At 35.0% G+C, this 15,620-nt stretch overlaps 1 protein-coding gene across 3 annotated transcripts in view; it reads right to left on the bottom strand.

Annotated features, from left to right (window-relative positions):
• The window catches only part of LOC150094500 (ecto-NOX disulfide-thiol exchanger 2), a 294,098-nt gene that overhangs the window by 147,879 nt on the left and 130,599 nt on the right, over window positions 1-15,620 (bottom strand). The window lies entirely within an intron of this gene.

The following is a 15,620-nucleotide window of genomic DNA, read 5'->3' on the forward strand; positions in this document are numbered from 1 at the left end:
AGGTAGGATACGAATTTCATTGCCCAGTGAGACCACTGCCCTGCTTATTGGAGGCATGAAGTAGCTCGAAAAAGTACCATGTTTGGTCTCTAGAGTAGGGTTTTCAAATATGTAAAAATAAATTTTAAAGATTACAAAAAATATATAAAATTGATAAAAATGGAAAAAAAAATCTTTAGCCCACCATGGTAAAAAAAAAATAAAATAATAATAATAATAATAATACAAAGGTTTATATAGTGAATAATCAAAAATGATTATTGGAACCACACATAAAGCGTACATCAGAAATGTTAAGGACAAAACAGCAAAAATCATACAACAACATAATTTGCCAATAAAGTTGCCTTCTGACCACTACGAAAAAGCATTTATGATGTTAAAATCACCAAAACAACCTCATTGCCTATAAAGAGACCAGGAACATACAAAATATTTTGTACTTGGTGGGTTTGTTACATTAAACAGACAGGACAGTCTGGAGAAATCTGTCAAAAGGAACATATCAGATATGTAAAGAAGAACTGGGTAAAAAAAAAATAAAATAATAATAATAATAATAATACAAAGGTTTATATAGTGAATAATCAAAAATGATTATTGGAACCACACATAAAGCGTACATCAGAAATGTTAAGGACAAAACAGCAAAAATCATACAACAACATAATTTGCCAATAAAGTTGCCTTCTGACCACTACGAAAAAGCATTTATGATGTTAAAATCACCAAAACAACCTCATTGCCTATAAAGAGACCAGGAACATACAAAATATTTTGTACTTGGTGGGTTTGTTACATTAAACAGACAGGACAGTCTGGAGAAATCTGTCAAAAGGAACATATCAGATATGTAAAGAAGAACTGGGCACATAAATCTGGACTACCTTTTTCACACCACAAATGAAAAAAAAAATCAATGGAAACTCACTAAAATGCCTTACATAAAATTTAATAATTATATACATAAATTTAAGAAGGTAAATGAAAACATAAGATGTCTGACCCAGTGTAATAAAAACCAAGATGTAATCTTAAATCAACTCAGGGCAGCATATACGAGGGTGTACCTAAATATACACGGAATCTGAACTTGCGGTGTGTGCATTTTCTAGTTACAAATGATGCCGATTTCTTGCCAGATTGGCACAGAAAGCTGCACGCTCACGATGCCTAGGCATCGTGAGTGTGCAGCTTTCTGTGCCAATCTGGCAAGTGGCATCATCCTGTGTGAACGGATTAGCTGTTCTGGCTGCTGTTTTGTTAGTGCTTACAAGTAATTTTGGTGATTTTGTGATGACTGACCACAAAGAACAGAAAGTGTGCATGAAATTTTATTTTCTTTTGAGTAAAACTGCAGCTGAGCAGAATTGGATTCACTTGCGCGCATTATTTCTGTGAGATACGAAACTTTTATTATTGGTGTGTGTGTTCGTGGTGAGGTTGAAATATTTATGCCAAAAGTTTATGGCAACAATAGAAGAATGGATTTTATTTTCAAATAATATTTTTAATAAAGCAAATTTTTTTAATATGTAAATTTACTTATTAATAAATTGGTTACTGCATAGGAAAAAATGAATTATTTTTCTTATTTGGTATATACAGCATCCCCACTTAAAATTTTCCTGGCCACCACTAGTCTTAGTTCTATGGTTATGAACCGGAAACAAAATAATATCAAGTCAATAGAATTATGCAAATTCACTGAGACCCAAGAATGCATATCAAGTTGAATCAAACATCAAGACAATGTTGATTTGTTTCTTTTGCATGTGAATGGAATTACAGTTGACCCTTGAACAACATGGATTTGAACTGTATGAGTCCACTTATATGCAGATTTTTTCAATAATTATATAGGAAAATTTTTTTGTGATTTACGACAATTTGAAAAAAATTGCAAAGCATGTAGCCTAGAAATATTGAAAAAGTTAAGAAAAAGTTAGGTATGTCATGAATGCTTAAAATATATGTGGATACTAGTCTATTTTATCATTTACTACCACAAAAATATATATAAATCTATTATAAAAAGTTAAAATTTATTAAAACTTACACACACAAACACTCACAGACCATACATGGCAGCATTTGCAGTCGAGAGAAACATAAACAAAGGTAAAGATGCAGTATTAAATCATAAATAAATAAAATTAACTGCTATTAATTAATTAGTTCAATTTAATTAATTAATTAGCATAAAATAAAAAAAAATAACAATTTATTATTAGTGCATAGGCTAGAAGCATTACCGTGAAGCAATCATATCGATTACACTAGACTACCAGAAAGTAATCATATTGCTGCTTCTTTGTTATCAATGCATGAATCGTTATATCTATAAATAAATATGAATTACTTTTTTCACGTTATCTTTTCATTTTTAATGTCTCGTGTTAGTAATATGTATAACACCTACAGTGTTTTGTATCATATAAGACAATACTGATGTAGGTACAGACCAGTGGTGGTTCGTACATAAGCAATGCGACACTGCAACACCCCCAACGAAAAAATGAAAAAATTAAATTTTGTTTGTGTTTATAAATAATAACAATGCTTACAACATGTTAAAGGTTACAGCTTATGTTTTGACATTGATTAAATAGTTAATAACTGGAACTGTTCGATTAACGCTTTAGATTATGAAACAAATGCACAGATCTAATGCAGTGTCGGAATTATCACATTCAGCCAATTGCAACTAGACTTGCCGATATTCGTTTGCGCTTCTCATTGCACGTTACAAGTGATTCTGACACTGCTTGTTTGGGCAGTGTATCATATGCTTGTGCGCGTTATTTCTGTGAGATACGAAACTTTTATTATTGGTGCGTGTTCGTAGTGAGGGTGAACTATGTTTCGTAAATCTTATTTTATTTTGTTAAAATAACATATAATTATTTATTTATTATTGATACAAGGCTGAATTATGATGAGTGTCACTGTTGAAAATATGAAAAGAATTATATTTTTTCAATTAACATAACACAAAACAAATGCACTGCGATCTAACATATGAAAATTATCACACCAATTGCAGCTAGATGTGCCGATATTCGTTTATGTCTGTCATTGCACGTCACAAGTGATTCAGACTGCTCGTTTGGGCATGTAGCTTACAGATAAATTGTATGCATGTGCGTGTAATTTCTGTGAGATATGAAACTTTTATTATTGGTGTTTGTTCGTAGTGAGGGTGAAATATTTTTAATAAAGCAATTTTTTAATAAGCAAATTTATTTATTAATAAATTAATTATTGATTAGGAATAAAAATTATTTATTTATTTGCATTTTTGAAAATTATGGAGACAACTACCATTTTGAATAAAAACGTTTAATATAACTGAAATCTACATTCGATGTTTCGACCTTTATGTCAAGGTCATCTTCTGGAGCATACAATTATACACAGAAAACAAGCTACACTACAATCAAACTGGTTTGTTAAAGATACTGACCAACTGCCACAACAATTGTTGGCCTGACCTCTGGTGGGAAAAAAAAATGATACATCAATGCTAGAGTCCTATTATTAGTGTTATCTGTTGGTTGTAGAAATACATTGAGCGCAACAACAAGTAACTATCTATATACATATATTAACATCATGATTATACCTGTACATTCCAGCCAGTTGGTATGGAATGGTTTCTAATACTAGTTGAAGATTGGCTAGAGTCCTGACTTATGCTGGATCTTATATATTAAGTAGGCTGAATGTGTGCCATCCAGATCCTTGGAATTTTCATGCCATCTTTGTTGTTGATATTTGGATGGTTTATCAAGGTTTCGCAGGCTTCCTTGAATTTCCTTTCATACCAGGTTTTTGTGTGGTGTGTGTTTGCAGGAAGCCTGCAAACTCTTGATAAACCATCCAAATATCAACAACAAAGATGGCATGAAAATTCCAAGGATCTGAATGGCACACATTCAGCCTACCTAATATATAAGATCCAGCATAAGTCAGGACTCTAGCCAATCTTCAACTACTATTAGAAACCATTCCATACCAATTGGCTGGAATGTACAGGTATAATCATGTTAATATATGTATATAGATAGTTACTTGTTGTTGTTGCGCCCAATGTATTTCTACAACCAACAGATAACACTAATAATAGGACTCTAGCGTTGATGTATAATTTTTTTTTTTTTTTCCACCAGAGGTCAGGCCAACAATTGTTGTAGCGGTTGGTCAGTATCTTTAACAAACCAGTTTGATTGTAGTGTAGCTTGTTTTCTGTGTATAGTTGTATGCTCCAGAAGATGACCTTGACATAAAGGTCGAAACGTCGAATGTAGATTTTAGTTATATTAAACTAAAGTTTTTATTCAAACATGGTAGTTGTCTCCATAATTTTCAAAAATGCATTCGGATCACCATGTAAGCTTAAAAGAAAGGATTCAGATCATCCATGGAAATGATAGCCACAAGCGCTGCAATCGTTATGGTAAGTAAAGATTCGTATTTCCCTCTTGATCAATCGGCTGGCCTTTTTAAAGAGATGCAGAGACAATAACCTTATTCCTATCTGCATCATGCTAAAAAAGAAATTTACATCCGCTAAGGCACTCCGTATTTATGACCGCACAGAAAAAAGGAATGCTCAGAGAACAGATTCAAACAGCCCGCCAAAACCTAGCTACAAGACAGAATCTGGTTTCAAAAATGCAATCCAAACTATCGAACTATATTAATCCAGACATTCTACAAGTACTTGAAAGAATTACAGACAATTCGGCCAAATATACCCTGGAAAAGAATAAAGAAAAACTCGAGACCAAATTCCACAGTTTGAAACAACGGCAAAATATGGCAGCCAATCACAGGAATCCATCCAATCAGAACACCAACAATGAACAACAAACAAGGGAGACAAGGAGTGACCAACCACCAGCAAGCAAGAACCATGTGATTAACCTATCAACCACACCCTGAATAACGGCGAACTTTCGCTACTGAATAAAGGACTTAACTACGCAATAGCACCTAAAAAGGTAAACAAATTGGATTTTATCTACCACATAGAAAGAGGCATCAGGTCCCTACCTAACAATATAGCAGATAAAATAAGACTAGAAACTAGTAACGTCCTAAATACTAAGAAAACCATACAAAACAATCTCACAAAAACAGAATTAACAGCAATTATGTCATTAAAAGCCAAACAAAACATAATAATAACGAAATCGGATAAAGGCAATGCCACTGTCATCCTTGACAGGTCAACATACGTACTTCAAATGAATCAACTAGTAGCCGATAACAACACATATAAGCTGGTAAATTATAACCCAACAAAAAGGATAAAGGATAAAACAGAGAAACTACTCAAGTCCGTCACTTCTTGGCCACCAGACACAGTAAAAAAAAACTCAAACCCCACTATGTCCCCCCCCAGAATATACGGGGTCCCGAAAATACACAAACAAAATGTGCCCCTTCGACCAATCATCGAAGGAATAGACAGTCCCAATAACCACTTAGCCAAGAAATTAGCAGCAACACTCAAGGAGATGGTAAGTCATTCCCCTCCTACATAAAAAACACACAACACTTTATAAACAAAATTAAAGACATAACACTTGACAAAAATGACTTATTAGTCAGTTCGACGTCTCTGTCCTTTTCACGAATGTCCCCATCAATGACACAATTCTCCTACTACAGAACAAATTTCCGCCCAACATTACGGCCCTCTTTGCCCACGTACTAAAGTCCGGTTACTTCGAGTGGTAAAACAAATTTTACCTACAGAAAGAAGGTACAGCCATGGCTCACCACTATCCCCCCCAATCGCTAACATCTACATGGAAACCTTTGAGCAAAGGGCTCTTGATTCTGCCACGCTAAGACCGACAGTCCGGCTTAGATACGTTGACAACATGTTCGCAATCTGGCCACACGGGTGACAAATGCTAAACACATTCCTTAGCCATCTGAACAAACAACACGAACGCATACAATTTACCATCGAAATCGAAAATCAAAATTCGCTCCCGTTCTTAGACACACTAGTCACACGTCTTCCTTCAGGCAGTCTATCCTTCACGGTCTACCGAAAACAGACACACACTGGCCAATACATACATGCTAATTCATACCACCACCCATCACAAAAATATGGAGTCATTAACACCCTTAAAAACAGAGCTACAACAATTTGCTCTAACCAGCAAGCCCTGAAACAAGAACTAAAAATCATCAGTGACACATTCATAAATAATGGCTATAACAAAAATACTATTAATAAAATACTCCATAAAACAACAACAAAAACGAATCTAGATTACAGTAAAACCATAGTCATCCCATACATTAAAGGGTTATCAGAAAAAATCAAACAGAATCCTACAACATTATAACCTCAATGCCACTTTTAAACCATCCACTAAACTTAAAACCATATTCAACTCCTCTAAGGATCTTCTCCTCCCATTAGCACATCCTGAAGCCCATTGCATCCGCTGCACCTGTAAATTACCGTACATTGGTGAAACAGGGCGGACAATCCCTATATGCAAGAAAGAACACATCAGACACATTAAATATAACCATTATGGTGAAGCAGGCCTCTCAGACCACGCGCTCAACACCTTACACCAAATCAACTGGAAAAGCACCCGCTCTTTACACCACACAAAAACCTGGTATGAAAGGAAATTCAAGGAAGCCTGCGAAATCTTGATAAACCATCCAAATATCAACAACAAAGATGGCATGAAAATTCCAAGGATCTGAATGGCACACATTCAGCCTACCTAATATATAAGATCCAGCATAAGTCAGGACTCTAGCCAATCTTCAACTAGTATTAGAAACCATTCCATACCAACTGGCTGGAATGTACAGGTATAATCATGATGTTAATATATGTACATAGATAGTTACTTGTTGTTGCAGCAATGTATTTCTACAACCAACAGATAACACTAATAATAGGACTCTAGCATTGATGTATAATTTTTTTTTTTCCACCAGAGGTCAGGCCAACAATTGTTGTAGCGGTTGGTCAGTATCTTTAACAAACCAGTTTGATTGTAGTGTAGCTTGTTTTCTGTGTATAGTTGTATGCTCCAGAAGATGACCTTGACATAAAGGTCGAAACGTCGAATGTAGATTTTAGTTATATTAAACTAAAGTTTTTATTCAAACACGGTAGTTGTCTCCATAATTTTCAAAAAATGCATTCGGATCACCGTGCAAGCTTAAAAGAAAGTATTTATTTATTTATTTTTATTTTATATATGCAGCACCCCCACTTAAAATTTTCACCGGCCACCACTGGTACAGACAGGCAGAGGATTCATCTTGTAAACAGACAGTGTAAACTTACACCATCTGTTTACATATACAAAATTAATAAAAGTTTCATATCTCACAGAAATAACGCGCGCATGCATACAATTTATCTGTAAGCTACACTGCCCAAGGTACCTGATGATGGACCATACCTTATTTCATGTAATATATATCTGTTATATTATCTATAGGATAGTCCCTACTCCTATTTCTTTCTTTCCTTTTTTTCTTTCTTGTTCCTTTTCCCCAATGCTATTAGAATACTTGAGGGCTAGGGGTGAATCTTTCTATGTTTCTACTTTTTTCATTTCTTCATGCATAGAAGGCAACGGGAAACCACCATGCTTCTACTTTTCCCTAGTTTGGTTGAGCAGCAAGGATCAAAATGACGAGCGATGCACAGTTCAGGATGGGACTCCTGGGTCCGGAACTGTGCAATTGGCTACCAGGGAGGTCACTTGTTCCAGTATGGATATTGATCAGATTGCATGTCAGTCATATGAATTATCTTTACTAAAGGAAGTGGAGAAGAGGAAAATAAAATATATTCATGCAGAAAAGGGGCTAAAAGTAATTTTCACATTGGATCTTGGAATGTGAATACCTTACTTCAAACTGGAAGATTGGAGATTGTAAAGATGCAGATGCTAAGACTGAAAATAGATGTTCTGGGGATGTGAGGTGAGATGGAAAGGAAAGGGAGATTTTAGAACAGAGGATGGAATGAGAATAATTTATTCAGGAGTGGAAGAGCAACATCAAGCAGGTATTGGTATAATATTGAATAAACGAGTGGCAGGATGTGTGGAAAGCTACTGGCAAATCTCAGACAGAGTTTTGGTGGTAAAGATGAAAGCAAAACCAAGAAATATTCTACTTATTCAGTTATATTTACCTACTTGTGATTATAAGGATGAGAAGGTAGAGAGAGTTTATGGCGATATAGAACAAGGTTTGAAATGTAAAGAAACAAAAGATAATACAGGGCGACATGAATGCAAAAATTGGAAGAGGAAGGGAGGAAAATATTGTTGGGCTATATGGATTGGGAGTGAGAAATGAAAGAGGAGATATGACGTTGGATTTCTGTAGAAAACATGATTTAGCAATTATGAACACTTGGTTTAAGAAATAGCCAAGAAGATTGTATATGTGGAAAGCTCTAGGGGAGGATATAAATAGTAGAAGAAATCATATAGATTATGTTTTGATAATCAAAAGATATAGAAACATTATAAAAGATGTGACAACATATCCAGGAGCAGACTGTGATACAGATCACATATTGCTGTCAACTCTTTTTATGAGATGAGAATTAATCTAAAAAAGGTAACTGCAGGGAAACGGAACAAATCATGGAATATGGAGCGGCTAAAGATATCAAGTATACGGCGAATGAGTTCGCAAAGAAAGTAGAGGAAGAAATGAATGAGAGAAATATACAAGAAAGTGACAATGTAAATGAAAAATGCAAAGGCAGAAAGAAATGACAAAAGGTGTTTATAAAAACATTAATATGATGACAGGAAAGAGAAAGATGCAAAGGACTGGAGCAGTCGAGAATGAAAGAGGTGAAATTCTGCTAGAAAAAAGAGAAGAATATGTGAGTAAACTTTATGAAGACAGAGAAAGAGGAGAAAATCGAATGAAAGAGCATAGTGGGCAGAGGCTATACATCATGAGGGAGGAATTGAATCTAGCAATTCAACAGATGAAAGAAGGAATATAGGTGAAAAAGGTATGGAAGTGTTATGGCAAATTATTAACGGAATTTATGAGGGACAGAGTTTTAGACTGTAACAATTTTAGAACGATAAGTCTTATAACTCACACAGCAAAAATTCTGGCACAAATAATTTTAGAGAGAATTAAGAATAAAATAGAAAAAGAAATGAATGAGGAACAGTTTGGATTCCAAACCAACAGAGGAACTAGAGAGGCTATAACTAGTCTAAGAATTATTGGGGAGAAAACACTAAACCATGGTGGAAAGTTGTTTTTGGGATTTCTAGATTTTGAAAAGGCATTTGATACAGTGAAACATAAGACTTTTTGGCATTCTAGAAAATACTGATATACTCTTATGACTTGGAAATTTTAAAGAGATTGGTCACAAACAGCATCAGAATGTGTAAATGGAGAGGAAACAGGAGAATTCCAGGTGGAGAGAGGAGTTAGACAAGGATGCAAGTTATCACCATTATTGTTTAACCTTTATAGTGAACAGATGCTTAGAGAGGCACTTGAGGATGTAGAAGAAGGAATACAAATAAATGGAAGAATCATTAATAACTTAAGATATGCAGATGATGTAGTGGTGAACGCAGAAAATGAAAATGGATTACAACAAACTGTTCAAAGAATTGAAAACTCTTGTAAAGAGTACGGACTAAGGATTAACACAAAGAAGACCAAGATAATGATAATGGGCAGAAAAATAGGAGATAATGTAAAGAATAAGATGTGGAGGAAAGATTTTAGAAGATGTGGAAAGATTTCAATATTTAGGTAGCTGGATCTCCGAGAAAGGAACTTCAGAGTTGGACATTAGAAACAGAATAGGCAAAACTAAATCAGCATTTATAGAAATGAAGAGAATTTTAATAAACAAGAATATTAAAATAGGTGTTAGAGTTGGAATAGTTAAAGCAACAGTTTGGAGTATTGCAAGTTATGGAAGTGAGTCATGGACACTCAGAAAGAGAGATATGGAAAGAATTAATGCATTGGAAATGTGGTGTTATAGAAAGATGGAAAAGATTAGCTATACAGAGAGAATATCAAATCAAGAAGTTTTAAGAAGCATTGGGATGGAAAGAACACTGCTCAAGAATATTATGCAAAGAAAGCCCAGATTTGCAGGACATCTTCTGAGAGGTTCTTCGGGACACCTGACAAGAACTATACTACAAGGGAAAGTTGAGGGGAAGAGAAGACGTGGAAGACCAACTAGAGAGTGGTTCAATGACACCGTGGAATGGACTGGTTTAAAAATTACCGAGGCGACAGACAGAGAGAAATGGAGAAGAGCTGCTCATCTGCTGCAACCCTCTTGCTAGAGGATGCTACTGGACGACGACGACTATATTTATTGATATTGTACAGTACTATAAATATATTTTCTCTTATGATTTTCTTAATAGCATTTTCTTTTCTTTAGCTTACTTTATTGTAAAAATACAATATATATAATACATATAACATACAAAACATGTGTTAATTGACTGTTCATGTTATTGTTAAGGCTTGTTAAAATTATGTCGTTTATATTATAATATAATATCTTATATTAAATCCTTGATGTCTGCTTCATTGTAAAATTTTATTACAATTGTTTCATTCCTAATTTTTATTACACTTATCTTAACTTTAATATTAGCAGTCATATTCCGAGCTCTTATATGTTGCCTGATTTAGTCTCTTATTTTTAATCCTCACATTCAACTTTAATCTCCCCCTTATCTCGAGGGGGAGATTAAAATTGAATGTGATTATGATTCTTCAGGTGCACAAAACTTTAGAACTAAGAAATTGCCTCGGGCTGGAGCCAATTTCTTTGTCTGAACTAATGGCGTTTTTCTAAATTGAATTCTGAAAATTTATTTGTTTTTCAACTGTGCCATCAAAATTCGTAGATAGCAGTTGAATATCCTTCCAAAGAAAAACACTCAGCAAAACATGGAGTTATCCTCTCTTACTTATTACTAAATCTAGTAATGCAAAATTACTAACTTTCAGTTGTGGCTACTTAACACTCTAGGTCACACAGATTCAATTTTTATGAGCAGTGCATTGGTAAGCAGGAATTGAAAAATTATTTAACAAACAAAATATTTATTCATGCAAATTGAATGTATATTGGAAGTTAACTTTAAACACACAAATATTTCAAGCTCTAAACCTCAGCAGCAAATTAAGTTGGGAACTATAATTAATCCTCTTAAGTAAATAATTCTCTGTTAACACAACTTGTCTATGGTACTACTTTAGCTATCACTTAGTCATACACAGGGCAGATTTACACATGCTGCACAAAAGGTAGGCTTAGCTAAAAAAAAATTCTAAGCATATTAACACTTCACCTTAAATTAATGCTATTCTATATCACCCAACTGAACAAGTTAATTCAAGATTAGCTAAATGCCTTCAGTCCTCAAGTACTTTTAACATAAAGACTTTAAAGAAATCTCCGTCACAAATTTCGCCTCTAATGAAAAACAATATATTAAACCTTATTTTGTATATAGTTGTCTTGTCTGCAGTAATAGATTCTTGAAATCACTATCCATTGCTACTTTCATTTTCTTGGCTATGCAGACGGGTACCTTTTTCTGGGAATGATGAGGTCACTTTTTATTTCTGAGATCATCTGGAAACGTGGCAGCTTGAATTCTGGAACTGCCTTTCTTCAAAAAAAACTCAGATGGATTATCCTGCACTTCGAGCGTCTGTTGGCTGGAACAAGGTCGGCGTAACTAAAGTTATGCTGACCTTGAATCGGCGTAACTAAAGTTATGCCAACCTTGAATCGGCATAACTTTCCCGAACCTGGAGCCAAAACAGTATGAAGACAAATTTATTCTGCCATGGATATCGATACAGCCATCTTTCTCGTTGGCCACCTGTCAGAAGACGACTGACCCACGAAAACCCCGTTGACGACCACGAACCACTTTCGACGATGAATACAGGACTCTCTGTTATGACTACCTAACCTCTGTGTACCTGAGTAATGACCTCTTTTTCGGCCGATGTCTCCCTCTTTTATCTTGCTCATTTGACCTTGGGTCCTGCTATGATATTATTCCTTTGGGTGTTGCCTGGGTCTGCACTCGCCACCCTTTTCGTCGTTGAGATAAGGCGGGAAAATCCCGTACATACTTGACCTTCGCGAAGTGATTGCCTTAGGTCATAAGTTAATCTATCTGGAATATTTCTATGTCTGGAACTTTCTTTTGTTACAATTTAATTTTCACTTAACTTTCTTTGTTCTTTACATAATTTTGGCGGTTACATTATTTAACAATTCACTTTAAATTAATTCCATATTACATAACTATAAAAAATGCTGATTAACCACAAGTATTTTTTTTATGGATTTTCATTTTCCAGTAAAATCGGCATATAAGAAATTTTTTATCAAAAATCCTTCTATGCAAGATTTTACAGGCTTCCAGTCAAGAGTAGGCTATTAGTAGTTAAGTGTTTGGGAAGTCAAAAGATATACACAGTTTTTTGACTGTGCAGGGCTTGGTGCTCCTAACCCTGTATTGTTCAAGGCTCAACTGTATGCACAAAGAATTTGTTCCTCCTGAACAGACAGTGAACCAACATTTTTATCTGTGTTTTCAGAAGACTACGTGATAGTGTGCGATGAAAACAGCCAGAAATGTGGAGTGGGGGAGACTGGTTGCTGCACCATGACAATGTCTCAGCCCACATGGGTTGTGTGTCCAACAGTTTCCCCATCCTGTCTACTCACCCGATCTCTCTCCATGTGATTTTTTTTTATTCCCACAGATAAAGAAAACCATGAAAGGGCAGTGCTTCATTGATGTGGATGAAATGAAAGAAAAGTCACTGGAGACCATAAACAGTATTCCAGTTGAACAATTCTAGAACTGTTTTCAGCAGTGGAGACTAGAATTATTATAGAATGATTCCGTTTATTTTTGGGTACTCCCTTGTATAAAGGATCTACATATTAAAGAATTAGGCTATGAGACAAGTTATGCAATATTTTATAACAATGAACTGTTTATCTCATCTCATGTTCCTAAATTCAGCATCTGTTTCATGATGAATGAATTACTAATTATGAAAAAAACTTACTAATTCAGATATCTCCTTATAATACCGGTTTTTATTTCTATTCTGACCATATCAAGGGAAGTATACAACAGTGTGTTGTACGAAGTAGTAATTAATTTATTAAAGTGCTTTAATTTGTAGATGGTTTTTACCAGTTTACAAGCAGTGATGGGGTATTTTCAGGAGGAAAACAAACAGGAGAACATATGAATATGTGAAGTAAAAAAAAAAAAAAAAATGCAATTAAAATTTTGAAATGTGGAAAGGCAGCTGGAGTAAATGATATTCAACCAGAAATGATCAAATATACAAGAATAAAAATTCTTACCCTGCATTTTTTTATGCCATGGCACAGATTTAAGCATATTTTCTAAGCATGCCATAATCGCCTGCCTTATAGTTCCGCAAATACCCCTTCTTGATAGAATATTCCTCATGTTTTACAATCTCCCAAGTCAAGACTACATGGTTACTTTCACCAACTGGAGGCAATGTTGTTATCTTGGTTATGGATAGCTCTTCTTATCCTATGACCAGGTCCAATACTATACCACCCCTAGTCCCTTCCATCACATCCTCCCTTAAGTAATTTTCTCCCGTAATAATCACCCGACCTGTACTTGTACTAATTTGCCGATGCATGTCTTCCAGATCAACTGTGGTACTCCCTGGCGGATAGCAACAACTAACCATATATTTTGTCTTAGTAGCCTTAATCTCACACCAGATTGCTTCAAATGAATAGCCACCCTCCAGCGTGTCTCCTATTTTTTTCAGCTGCAAATCATCAGCAGTCCCCCCCCCCCATCCCATCTTTTCTATCTTCCCTGAAAATACTAAACCCTTCACATTCAATCCCTCTAACTACATCATCTGCTGTTAGCCAAGCGCTAATGCTTATAACTTTTGGCGAGGTTGCACTAACTAATGCCCAAAACTCCTCCCTCTTGTTCCTGATACTTCTAGCATTAGTATATCGAAACTTTAGTCCTGCACCCACCTTTACTTTCTGAATTGACTACCCTATTCAATATTTTTGCTTGAGAGACTGATTCCTCACTTGGTCATTCTCACACTCACTCACTTCATGGATGCCTTCACACTAACTCAGTTGCGTCCACTCTAATTGCTAAAGTTTCCCTGAATTTGTACTTCAGAATGCTTGATGAACAAAGCTCTTCCAAACACCTAACACCAAAACCATTTAGATGCAGTCCATCAGCATTGTACAGATTCTTCTTTCCTTCAAACAGAGACCACAGATCCACAAATTCTACATCATTCCTTTTGCACAATCTATGTATTTCTATTTCTTTTCTTATTTCTATTTCTATTCATTGGCTATTAATGCCCTCCTCCTCCTCCTCAGTTCACCTCTATCATAGCGTGGTAAGAGACTTACAATCTTCACCTTCTCGCTCTTCAGTTTTGCTTCTTCTAACAACTCCTTTATAATCTCCCTCATTGAAACATTTCTCACCTCTCAAATCATTTGTATCAACCAAGACAATCATTTCCTTCAACTTACCTTTTTTTGCATCTGGATAACATGGCTAACATCGTTTATTTTTGCACTCGGGAAACACAATTTTGTCACACTTTTGTTAAGTACTGATCATTGAGTCACCATACATAATTTTCTCCTTAACTTGCTTTTCTTGTTTGTTTGGCCTGTCTTTATTATTCCTTCAGATCACCTGCTTCTTTTTTTTTCAACCCTGCTTAACTCTTGCCACTTCTGTAGTTTGTGCTTTGTCATATGAAGGATAACATTTAAGCATACATTTTCTTTATTAATATCCATTTCGTTCTCCTCTATTTCCATGGCTGTATGTTCGACATTAACAACATTATTTTCCATCTTCTCATCGGTATTTGTTGTGTTCTCGTCACCTAACACACTCACTTTTGTTGAAACACTTAATACAAACTCTCTCTCCAGTTTGAATTTCCTTCCACATTTTCTTTAATTTTCTTGACGAATACATTTCACGCACACTGCACTGAATAAAATCCTGTAAATTCAAATCACTGGACAATGTGGTCTATGCTGCCATTGTTCTTCGCATTAGTACCATGCTGATAATGTCACAATAAAAATGTTATAAAGATACTAAAGATTCTAAAAACATAAAAATTTATACTAATATACACAAATTTTCCAATTAAAAAAAAACACTAATTCTACATGAGCGCTAAATCACACAGCCACTGAATATAACCTCGAACCAAAAATAATAATTATGATGGTTTATTTTATCATTAACGAGAGGGGGGGGGGAATATATCCTATCACTCTTGCTCCATTATTTACCTTTCCAAATCATATATCAAGAATATACAGCTGTATAGTGCCAATAACTTCAGTAACTATACACTTACAGACACTCTATAGTAAGTGTTCCTAAAATTTTAAATGTGTAATGCATGCCTATATTTATTCTGTAATGTATATATATATATATTCACTTTCCTATCATACAGTGTAAACGAAAGAC

This window comes from Typopeltis vanoorti, chromosome 22 (assembly GCF_054136105.1).
Source record: "Typopeltis vanoorti isolate ZY-2024b chromosome 22, IOZ_Tvanoo_1.0, whole genome shotgun sequence".
In the NCBI taxonomy this organism is placed as follows: Eukaryota; Metazoa; Arthropoda; class Arachnida; order Uropygi; family Thelyphonidae; genus Typopeltis; species Typopeltis vanoorti.